Source organism: Lycium barbarum, chromosome 3 (assembly GCF_019175385.1).
Source record: "Lycium barbarum isolate Lr01 chromosome 3, ASM1917538v2, whole genome shotgun sequence".
NCBI lineage: Eukaryota > Viridiplantae > Streptophyta > Magnoliopsida > Solanales > Solanaceae > Lycium > Lycium barbarum.
The window spans coordinates 94,296,051-94,308,046 of NC_083339.1; the positions used below are offsets into that span (position 1 = coordinate 94,296,051).

Below are 11,996 nucleotides of genomic sequence, written 5' to 3' on the forward strand. Positions count from 1 at the left end.
CACCTAAATATCATAGAATAACAATGTCTACATTGGTTTTGACTCTGAACCACCGGCATGCATGTTTTTCTTCAAACGACCACCCCAATTTTTTATTTCAAAGCAATATACACAACTCAAGAACGCTATGACTAACAATGAAGCTTCAATGCATGACATTACATTATCGAACATATTATGATGCACACAAACGCTACTTTAGGCGGTCACTTTCTATTGCTCAATTCTCATCCTTATGCCCTCACATAGACGAAAGAATGTCCCAACACACATACATACAACAAGAATGGGACGAAGATGAAAGAGAAGAGAAAAACACTCACACTCACAAAGAAATTCATATTTACACATGCAAATACCATAAGCTTGCCCTTATTTTCTATGTTCTCATCCTAGGCTCGTTCGGTTGTGATCTCATTAGGACTTGTATCGGCTTGTAATGTAGGCTTAGGGACGGGTAAGATACTTTTTGGATATTAGTGACTCACCCTCCTTGACACTACAACATCTCTTCACCTTGATTCGCCTCTTTTCTTTCCAACCCCTTTATTTTCTTTCACGTTTTCGACCTCGATGTGGTTTTATTCCTATCCAACTGGCAATTCTTTTTGTGTTTCAATTTTCTGATTTTTTTTTATTTATATATATGCAACTACCACATCGACTCTCTACTAGCAAACTCCACCACCTCCAACATATGTTCTTACATCTACTTCACATTCAATTCACCCCCAACTTAGGTGCTTAGCCTCGTCTTTCTAGTAGCATCAAGGAGGGAACGGGTGCGAAGAAGGATATATTTCACAACGGGTGAGGTTTCATTCGGCTTATCAAGAAAAAGGTCAAAAGGCTCAAAAAGGGAAACTAGTGATCTTTTCAGCTTTTGGTGAGGCTTATTTAGGCAAAGTGACTATTTATACAAAGAAAGCCTAAGATCATTTCACAACCAAACTAACTTTCGGATTTCAAACAAGACCAACCAGGCAAGTTCTAGATTATACATGCTTAAACAGAATTAAACTAGCAACTCACACACACATTGGCATAAGGACAATCATTTTTACACTTGTGACCTCCTAAGTAGTCATTCATCACACACAATACCCCAATAATCACAATGTCATATAAAGAATCAATCATGTCAAACAATAACTGTTCTAAGTATGCATTTTTCCAAATTCCGGGGGGTCTAAAATTTTCAACAAACCACAACACATGCCATCAGTTACAAAGTAACACCAAATAAGTCAAAATTATTCTACTCAACCTAAGAAACATCCTAAACATGCCAGTTTCAACAAAATAACCCCCCCCCCCCCCAGGAAAAGAACTCTGGCAAAGAAAAGCCGAGGGGGTTCCTAAACACATATTTACATTATACTACTTTCAGATAGGCCCACCCCCAACTAAAGAATCAAGCACTGTCCCAGTGCTTCACTTATAAGAACGAGGGAAAAAGAAGTGGTACCTTGGTGCCCTTGGTGCTGTGCGAAACTCATGACTGGTCCGCTGCATCCGGCGGTTGATTCGTGGACTCTCCCGGTTGGCGCTGCGGCTCAACCAACGATTGAAGGATTGCCTGCTGCATTTCCTTCTTCTCTGTCTTCTTCAATCTCTTGTCCAACTCCTCTGGGTTCTCAGATGGCCCACGGACCCTCTTTCCCGTATCGCGAACAAAAGGTTCGGCATCCTCCGCCTCCTCCTCAGAATCCAGCAGATCCAGCACCTTAAACGTAGTGGGAAAAATGGCACGTGGTGCTGGCACTGGTGCGGCTACCATCTCTTGCACCTTGAGTGCTTCAAGCTCTTTCTTTAGTTTTTCCAGCTCACTCCTCAATGAACTAGACTCCCCACCGGGTGTGGTCTGCTCTCGAATCAACAATTTCGCCTCAAAGCTGTCTAGTCTAGCCTGATACACTTCGTGCTTTTTCTCAAACTCCGCACGGATTTCTGTGGTCGCTTCAGTAACCAACTGCTGCACTATTCTCACCACCTTTGGTCTAAATTATTGCAAGATTTTTTCTACTTGCCTTTCCGTCCTCACCGCTTTTACTGCAATGTGGCTGTAGTTAGTATGGCTGAAGCGCAGCAGCTCCAGCTCTGGATCAGCAGGCTCGGCTGTCGCAGCGGTAGTGGCAGACCCCGAAGGAAGGCCCTGTGTGGCCGGAGGTGGTGGTGGGGGTCTTGCCTCAGAAGCACCCAATGTGGCTGCAACAGCCTGTGTATCGACAGCCTCTGGAACACCTGTCGTGGGAGCATCAGTCCCAGTAGTAGCAGCACCAATCTCGGACTCTACTGGATCAGTCCCATAAGCACGGCTCGGACTCAACTCTAGCTGAGTGTCGTCGTCATCACCGGAATAATCTGCCTCTTGGTCCTTCTTGCTTTTCACCTTATTCTTTCTCCAATCCGCCACATGAGCAGCTGTGATGGTACCGTCCCAGTCTGGAAGCTGAAATATCCTTGCCCGTCTACACAATTCCGTGATAAGACATAGAAATACCATGTTCTGGTTGGGCTTGTGTGCCCGCACATGCAACTCCTCAGCTATGAGCTCCCCAATATTCATCGGGTACCTGGACATCAATAAGTCAATAGTGACTGCCTGACTGGTGGAGAGGGTATTATCTGCCTGGGTTGGAGTGATCCTGTACCGAAGCAACGTCCACCAAAATTTAGCCTCTGTGGACAAACAACTTTTAGTAATCTTGATATCATTAGTCCATTTTTGCTCATGTGGCTCAGATGTGATAATTGCAGCAGTCCATTCCCTCACAGATTTCTTGTCTTTCCTGTCTCATTTGTCTAGGAATAGGCTCAGATCAGTAGGAGCCACAAAATCATCACCAAACAGGACTCTGTTAATAGCTTTTGAGGAAATGTCAACCAGTGAGTTCCGGACCGTCACATTCTCCAGCATGGGTATCTCATGCCAAGCACGACTCGGCTTCTTCATCGACATCAATACCGCACCATATGATGCATAGAACTCCCGCACAATGTGCGGAGCATACTCTCCCGGCTCATGCGTGAACACATCCAGCTTATACCCTTTGATGGTATCATCCAGCTATGGATGAACTGAGATACCATCGAAAATCAGTCGCCGTTCTTCAAATATTTTCCGCGGCGGCTGTCCTCCAGTTTCTGTCCTGGCCATCTATTGGTCATACAATTTCTTTAACCCTTTTACCGAGAACCGCAGTTTTTCTTCCTCCAGCCGTTTGGTCCTTACGGCCAGTTTACGACCCTTAGGCGGCGTACCATCATCCGGATCATTACCATCACTAGGCCCTGCTGAGTCACTCTCCGGATCCGTTTGGGTGGTTGCCCTCCTGCTTGATGTTTCCGCGTCAGAATCCCCCTCTTCAGACTGGGAGGCTTCAGACGCAGACTTGGACGGGGTCATAGGTGAGGGCTGTGATGGCGTTGCCGCTGTGTCTTGCGTGGGGGCCCCTCTGACCTTTGGTGGCGGTATAACCTCGGCGTACTTGGATCCTGATTGTTCCCCTTCCGAATTAGAAGGTTCATCTATCAACCTCGAATCCGAGCGCGCTTTCTTTCTTTTGCCCGTGCTTTGGGCCCCGCTTTCTTTGCATTCCTTTTCTGACCCATTCCTGCAAAAGACATAGCATATTAGTTACCATGGAACATCCAACCAAAGATAAGACAACTTGACTGTGCACAAAATATATGTTCTGTCTGTGGTCGTAAACACAAAAGACGGACCGTAAACTGATTTATGGTCCGTAAAGTACGATCGTAAACTGAGCAGTTTCTTGGAGAACATTTTGTCACTTCATGACTTGCTTAAATACGGACCGCAAACTGAAATACGATCCGTAAAGTACGATCGTAAACTGCTCAGTTCTTTGGAGAACATTCTGTCCATTCGCGACATGCTTAAATACGGACCGTAAACTGAAATACAGTCCGTAAAGTATAGTCGTATTTCGCATCACAGACAGATACATATTCTGATTTCAAGATTTCGTTGCACATCTCAGTTTCACATTGTTTTGGGGGATTAGGTTACTCAGACTTCACCCATTTTCTACCAATTTTTCAAACTTCCCGCAAGAGTCAAGCTATTGGTGGGCAGACCAAAACTTCAAACTATGAATCTTAGAGTATGGAATGCCCTCCAACCCATTTGGGTTTTATTAACAAATTCCCATGAGAATTGAAAGAATTTAACACATCTATCCCCTCACAAGATCATTAACCAAGGTAAACAAGCACTTAATTTCACAAACCCAGCCTAATCAACACTTACCACCAAGTTCAAACTCACAGATGTAAAAGAAGAATGGGGAGTGTCAATCATACCTTTCAATGATGAAACAACAGATTACAATCAGCAAAGACTTGGAGAACACACTTCAATCACAACCAACTTTAAACCTAGGGCAGAGAGATACGAATTTTGGCCAAGAGATATGGAATTTGCTGATGGGGGTTTATTTTTGGGTGTGAGTTGTGTATTTATGGAGTTTAGAGAGGAGGAAGATGATCGGTTATAGTGGGAAGTTGTGGGAATGGAACGTTACTGGATGGGGAGATCGTGGGAATGAAGGGAAGATGATGTTTTCTCTGCCCTTTGATTTAAATCGCTGGCCTTTATTATATTTAGATCGTCCCCCCCCCCCCCCCCCCCCCTTTTTATTTTTTTTATTTCTAAATTCGGTCCGTAAAGTGATTTACAACCCGTATTTAGAGATGTTGATGTGGGCAGTACACTGTATTGTCTCATGATAGTTTACGATTAGGTTTACGGACCGTATTGTGAAATACGGTCTGTCCTCCATGGTCGTAAACTAGCATGTTACATTACAGTGCTTACTGTTTTGTAACTTTGTTAAATACGCCCTGGTTTACGGTACGTATTGTGGAATACGGTCCGTAAACTGCAGGCGTATTTTGCAATGTTACGAGACAGTTTTCTTACAACTAAACTTACCTGCTTTTCAGCAATATTTTCTGCAATATATTCCTGCACCAAAACAACCATTACCCTATATGTAATAAAAAACAAACTAAAAAAATAAACATTACACTTGGGTTGCCTCCCAAGAAGCGCTTGATTTAACATCGCGGCACGACGGTGGTGATAATTCACTCCTTATCTTGGTACACCAGATCATTGTTCGTTCCTAGGTGCTTCAACCTGTAGCGATCAACAATCCTATCCTCCGAAACCATTCCGTGATAGTGCTTCAATCTCTGCCCATTCACTTTAAATGTCCGAGTTCCATCTCTGGACTTTAACTCGATTGCTCCATGGGGTGAAACACCTACCACCTCAAACGGACCAGACCACCTTGATTTAAGCTTACCAGGCAGCAACTTCAACCGAGAGTTAAACAGCAAGACAGGGTCACCCTTGTAGAACTCTCGCTTCAGGATCTTCTTGTCATGGTATTGCTTCATCCTTTCTTTATAAAGTGCTGCACTCTCATATGCCTGGTACCGAAACTCATCCATCTCATTTAGTTGAAACAACTTGAGCTTGGTTGCTTCCTCCCAATCCATATTCAGTTTCTTCAGCGCCCACATGGCCTTGTGCTCAAGTTCAACCGGCAAGTGACAAGCTTTTTCGAATACAAGCTTGAAGGGTGAAGTTCCAATCGGAGTCTTGAAAGCAGTCCAGTATGCCCATAGAGCATCATCGAGCTTGTGGGCCCAATCAGTTCTATTTGCATTCACTATTTTTGCTAGAATACTCTTGATCTCCCTATTGGACACTTCAACCTGTCCACTTGTCTGAGGGTGATAAGGTGTTGCCACCCTATGTTTTACACCATATTTCTCCATCAGTCCCGCGAAAGCTCTATTGCAAAAGTGGGATCCACCATCGCTGATTATAGCCCTCGGAGTACCAAAACGAGTAAATATGTTCTTCTTGAGGAACCCCATAACACTCTTGGCCTCATTATTAGGTAAAGCCACCGCTTCTACCCATTTTGATACATAGTCCACAACAACCAAGATGTATTTCATGCCACCCGAACTCACAAAGGGTCCCATAAAGTCAATCCCCCAGACATCGAACACTTCCACCTCCATAACAAAATTCATAGGCATCTATTGCCTTCTGCCGATATTCCCTTGCCTCTGACATTGATCACAGGACCGCACCAATAGATTAGCATCATGAAAAATAGTCGGCCAGTAATAGCCGCACTCAAGTACCTTAGCCGCAGTCTGGTTTCCGCTATGATGACCCCCAACAGGAGAGTCATGGCACGCCTTTAGAATCACCATCACTTCATTTCCCGGAACACAACGCCGAATGATGTTATCAGCGCATGTTCGGAACAAATAAGGCTCGTCCCAATAGTACTGCCGAGCATCCCGCAAGAATTTCTTCTTTTGGTAGGCTTTGATATCTTTTGGAACTGGGCCTGTTACCAAATAATTGGCAATGTCAGCATACAACGGGGCCACCTCATTTGACACAGCCAACACCCTCTCATCTGGAAAAGCATCATCTATATCAAGCTCATCAGAAGGTCTCCCAGCCTCTTTAAGCCGAGAGAGATGGTCAGCAACCTGGTTTTCAGCACCCTTGCGGTCCTTTACCTCAAAATCAAACTCTTGCAGCAATAGCACCCATCTGATCAGTCGCGGCTTTGCTTCCTTCTTTGCCATGAGGTAACTCAAGGCTGCATGATCAGTGTAAACCACTACTTTGAACCCCAACAAGTAGGCCCGAAATTTCTCAAAAGCAAACACAATGGCAAACAGCTCTTGCTCCGTCACTGTGTAATTCATCTGAGCAGCATTCAATGTTCTGCTTGCATAATAGATCGGGTGCATGATTTTATTGTGCCTCTGCCCAAGCACAGCACCTATTGCAAAACCACTAGCATCACACATTAGTTCAAATGGCAAGGACCAGTCAGGAGCAACAATAATAGGAGCAGTAGTAAGACGCTATTTTAACTCCTCAAATGCCTTCTGGCACTTATCATCAAACACAAATTTAGCCTCTTTTTCAAGAAGCTTGCACATTGGGTTAGCAATCTTGGAGAAATCTTTGATGAAGCGCCTGTAGAACCCAGCATGTCCCAAGAAACTTCGGACACCTTTGACTGAGATAGGTGGAGGAAGTTTTGCAATCACATCAATTTGTTCTTGATCGACCTCGATTCCCTTTTCAGAGATTTTGTGACCGAGGACGATTTCTTCCTTCACCATAAAATGGCACTTCTCCCAATTTAGCACCAGATTGGTCTCCTCACACCTTTTTAGCACTTGACCTAGATGGCCAAGACAATCTTCAAATGAATCACCCACCACAGAAAAGTCATCCATGAACACCTCCAAGAAATCCTCGACCATGTCAGAGAAGATTGACATCATGCACCTCTGAAACGTGGCTGGTGCATTACACAAACCAAAAGGCATCCTCTGAATGCAAACGTCCCATAAGGAAAAGTAAAAGTGGTCTTCTCCTGATCTTCTAAAGCAATGTTGATCTGATTGTAGCCCAAATAACCATCAAGGAAGCAATAGTAGGAACGCCCCGCTAGCCTATCAAGCATCTGATCAATGAAGCGCATAGGGAAGTGGTCCTTGCAAGTGGTTGTGTTGAGCTTGCGATAATCGATGCAAACTCTCCATCCAGTGACAGTTCTGGTCGGGATCAACTCATTCTTTGCATTCGGCACAACAGTGATGCCGCCCTTCTTAGGAACACATTGGATTGGGCTCACCCATTTACTATCAGCAATTGGGTAAACCACGCCCGCGTCCAGCCATTTGATGATGTCTTTCTTGACGACCTCTTGCATATTCTCGTTCAGTCGCCTCTGATGCTCTACACTCGGTTTGCTACCCTCCTCCAACTGAATTTTGTGCTCACAGATCCCAGATGGAATACCTCGAATGTCTGCTATGGTCCAACCAATAGCACGGCTATACTCCCTCAACAGCTCAAAAAGCTGTAAAATCTGCTCCTCAGTCAATAGGGCTGAAACAATCACCAGTAATGTATTGTCCGGACCAAGGAACTCATATTTCAGATGTGATGGGAGCTGCTTAAGCTCCAACTTAGGTGGCTCAATGATAGAAAGCTTTGTTGGAGGAGTTATTCTATTTTCCAGATCAAGATTCAGCTTCTTTGGGTGGTATGTATATGGGCCCAACTCAACAAGTGAATTAACTGTCTCCACATAGCCTTCCATGTCTTCAGCATCGAAATTCATAAGAATACCAGCTAAAGCCTCACCCAAACTCTCTTCTTCCATCTTGAACTCCACTGCTTCGTCAACAACATCGAATGAATCAATGACCGAAATACTCTCGTAAGCACTTGGTAACTTCATCCCTTTGCTAGCCTGAAAAGTCACTTCTTCATTGTTGACTCGGAACTTGATTTCATTTTTCTCCGAATCCATCAGAGCCCTCCCTGTAGCAAGGAAAGGTCTCCCCAGAATGATAGGATTGTCCCGATCAACAGCACAGTCAAGAATCACAAAATCAGTGGGCAACATAAAATCACCAACCCGCACAATTACATCATCAACCACCCCAACAGGTCTTTTGATAGACCTATCAGCCATCTGCAATCTCATTGTAGTCGGCCTTGGCATCCCCAAACCTGATTGTTTATATATAGCAAGGGGCATCAAATTTATACTCACCCCATTATCACACAAAGCACGAGTAAAATCATGGTGCCCAATAGAACAAGGAATGGTGAACGCCCCAGGATCTCCCTTTTTCTGCACAGTTGTAGTTGAAATGATGGAACTCACAGTGTGAGTCAAACTCACGGTTTCATGCTGCACCATTTTCTTCTTGGTCAACAGATCCTTCAAATATTTTTTAAAATCGGGCATCTCCTTGATAGCTTCCAAGAAGGGAAAATTCAGAGATAACTGCTTCAGCTGATCATAAAACTTCTCAAACTTAGCATCTTCCTTCTTCTTTACCAACCTCTGAGAAAAAGGAGGTTTATATTTGAAAAGCTGCGTCAAAGGGCGGAGAAACCCTTTTACAGCCTGCTTGCTTGTGTTTTCAGCTTCCTTCACCATCTCTAGAATATCAGCAACCTTCTTGTTAGTATGATTCTCATCAGCAATAATGGGTGCTTCAGACTGCACCTCATCCTCTTCATCTATCTGCTCAAGATCAATCACCTTCTCAGCAGCCCCCTGGAGTGTCTTACCACTCCTAGTAGTGATGGCAAACACACGGTCTACACCGCCTCCCTCATTCTTTGGATTTGGAATAGTGTCACTCGGAAGTCCTCCCTTTTTAGGAGGGTGCTGCTCTCTAGAAATATCCCTCATCTGCGACTCAAGCTTCTGAATAGCTGCTATATGGGAACCCACTGTTTCTGTCAGCCCAGATAAAGTCCTTTCAGACTTAGTTTGATTTGCCTGAATCTTCTCAAGCATTGCTTCAACTTTCGAACTACCTTGCTCTGTTGACTGCCCTTTCGATGGTATATAAGGATTGGAACTCTTGTTCCCAAAATTGTTGCTGTTGTTGTAGCTCCATTGGTTCGCACCACCATAATTGTTATTGTTGTTCCCAGAGTTGTTGTAAGCATCTTGACCTTGCTGAGGTCTCCATTGATTCTGATTCTGATAGCCACCTTGGTAATTCTGTCTTTGATAACCCCCTTGAGAGTTATTAACATAATTAGCATCTTCAACCTGCATAGGTGGCCCATCAAGGAACGGACCATCTTGAGCATGGTACATCCCTTTTGGCAAAACTGTATCATCCTCACAAACATTTACCTTCTTGATTTGAGATTCATCAAACTTCTTCGTCAGCAAGGAAATATTTGTTGCAAGTTCTGCCAATGTTTGCTGGGTGTCTTGATTCTCCTTCACTATATTCTGGATCATAGCACTACCATACGGTACCACGTCAGCATTGTTTGAGTGCCAAGCCTGATTATGAGTTGTCAGCTTATTAAGTATGGTGGTCACTCGTCGAAAGGTCTTGTTCATGAAACAACCTCAGCTGCATTATTAGCTACTGACTGTGTCACTGGATCCAAACCTCGGTAGAACTTCTCCATTAATATATGTTCCGGAAAACCATGATTCGGGCTCTTCTGCAAATACTCCTTGAATCTCTCCCAGGCTTCATATAGTTGTTCCCCTGGTCGCTGCTTAAATTCATATATCTTGTCACGAATCTCAGCCTTCTTGCTAGGGGGGTACCACTTTGTGAGAAAAGCAGCTACCATCTCTGCCCATGAAGTAATTGAATTCCGGGGCAGCTTCTCGAAGCATGTTCTTGCCTCCCCAGCTAAGGAATATTTGAATAACCTCAATCGAATAACATCTTGTGGAACGTTGTTTTGGATGTGATTAGCACACACATCCACAAAATTCTGCAAATGACGTTGAGGGTCATTCTCGGTAGAGTTTCGAAAGTATCCCTCAAGTTTCAACAGCTAGTATAGAGAGGAGTCAATTTTCACAGTAGCAGCTCCAACTCGAGGCTGAACAATAGCAGATGCATAGTCCTCCTCTGGAACAAGTTCAGCGAAAATATTCTCATCATCCGAATCAGTCGCCTGATTGTTCAACCGATTCCCCTAGTTACCAGCTCGTTGATTTTGCTGATTTTGATTCATGTTCACCTGGTTTACACAGAGTAGCAAACAAGGTGTGATGGAATAAGAAAAAGACTTTAATCAAAGAAAACACTATTTAGTAATTTCAAAACCGTATTCCCCGGCAATGGCGCCAAAATTTGATACGCTCAAATTACACCTATTAATGGTATAACGCGGACGTTGTCAAATATAGTAACCCAACAAGGTTGGGGTCGAATCCCACAGGGAATATGGTGTGAAAAGGTTATTAAAGTCACAGGATGCTAAGTTCTAGGTCTAATGTCTTAATCCGATGATTTTGGTAAAAGTTGGTTTTTCTATAACTAATTGCTATTTATTGCTTTGGTAGAAATTTATGGTAAAAAAAACTAAGGTTGTGTCCCCGTTGGATAGAGTGTAAGATCATGGGTATTGATCTTGATATACTTATAATGGATCATTATATGAATGTCTATGTGAATCTCTACTATTTCCCAATAAATAAAGATTATGTCTTTTTATGATTTTCCCAAATATAAGAAAATAGCCATGAAGAACGATTAATCATGCCAAGTAAATTCTTCTTATTCCTAAGTGAATTTATTAAACAAAGTTTAAAGCTTTGAGTTCTTGTTAGTTATTCTTACCAACCCTAATTATTTTCCCAAATAAATCAAGGTTTATGGCTTTAATCAATGTTTGCAACCATTAATTATGAATGAAGAATGAAGAATAACTAAACCCTAATAATCCATTATGTGTATATCAATCACAAACCCAATCACAAAACACCCATCATTGGGTTCACAACCTTAGTAAGGGAATTTAGCTACTCATGACAAAGAACAAGAAATAAGAAATTGAAGAATTCATAATTGCTTACTTTGGAATAAAAGATGAATTGATAATACTTGAATTGATGTTTGAATCTTAAAAAACTAGAGAGTATTTAATGTTCTAAGTCAAGAGACAAAAATATAATAACTGATATCTATTGAAAACCCTACAATGACTATTTATAGGTTTTGAAAACATAAAAGTTATAGATTTGCACTTTGGTCCTGTCGTCACGAAATACGGTCCGTAAAGTGAAATACGGACCGTAAATCAGTTTACGACCAGGTCGTCCTTCTACTTGTGATCAACTTCCGTCTTTTGAAATACGGACCGTAAAGTGGTTTACGGCCCGTAAACTGCCTGGTCGTCTTTCAACTTCCAAAACTCAAACTTTCTGCCAAATGCTCGAATGGTTAAATACGTGTTGGAATACGGACCGTAAACTGAAATACGGTCCGTAAACTGAGCTCGTACATCACCATGTTCTCAGCCTTCCTTTCTGTTCTGTTTATTCTTTAATATGATCTGGAATACGGCCCGTATTGTAGAATACGGACCGTAAACTGAGTTTACGAACTGGTTCTGCACTTTC

At 42.9% G+C, this 11,996-nt stretch overlaps 1 non-coding gene across 1 annotated transcript; it reads left to right on the plus strand.

The window, feature by feature from the left end:
- The first annotated feature begins 10,058 nt into the window (after positions 1 to 10,058).
- On the plus strand, positions 10,059 to 10,164 carry LOC132634428 (small nucleolar RNA R71). Its single transcript, XR_009580154.1, has one exon. It is a non-coding gene; the product is annotated as a small nucleolar RNA R71 (small nucleolar RNA).
- The last annotated feature ends 1,832 nt before the right edge of the window (positions 10,165 to 11,996 follow it).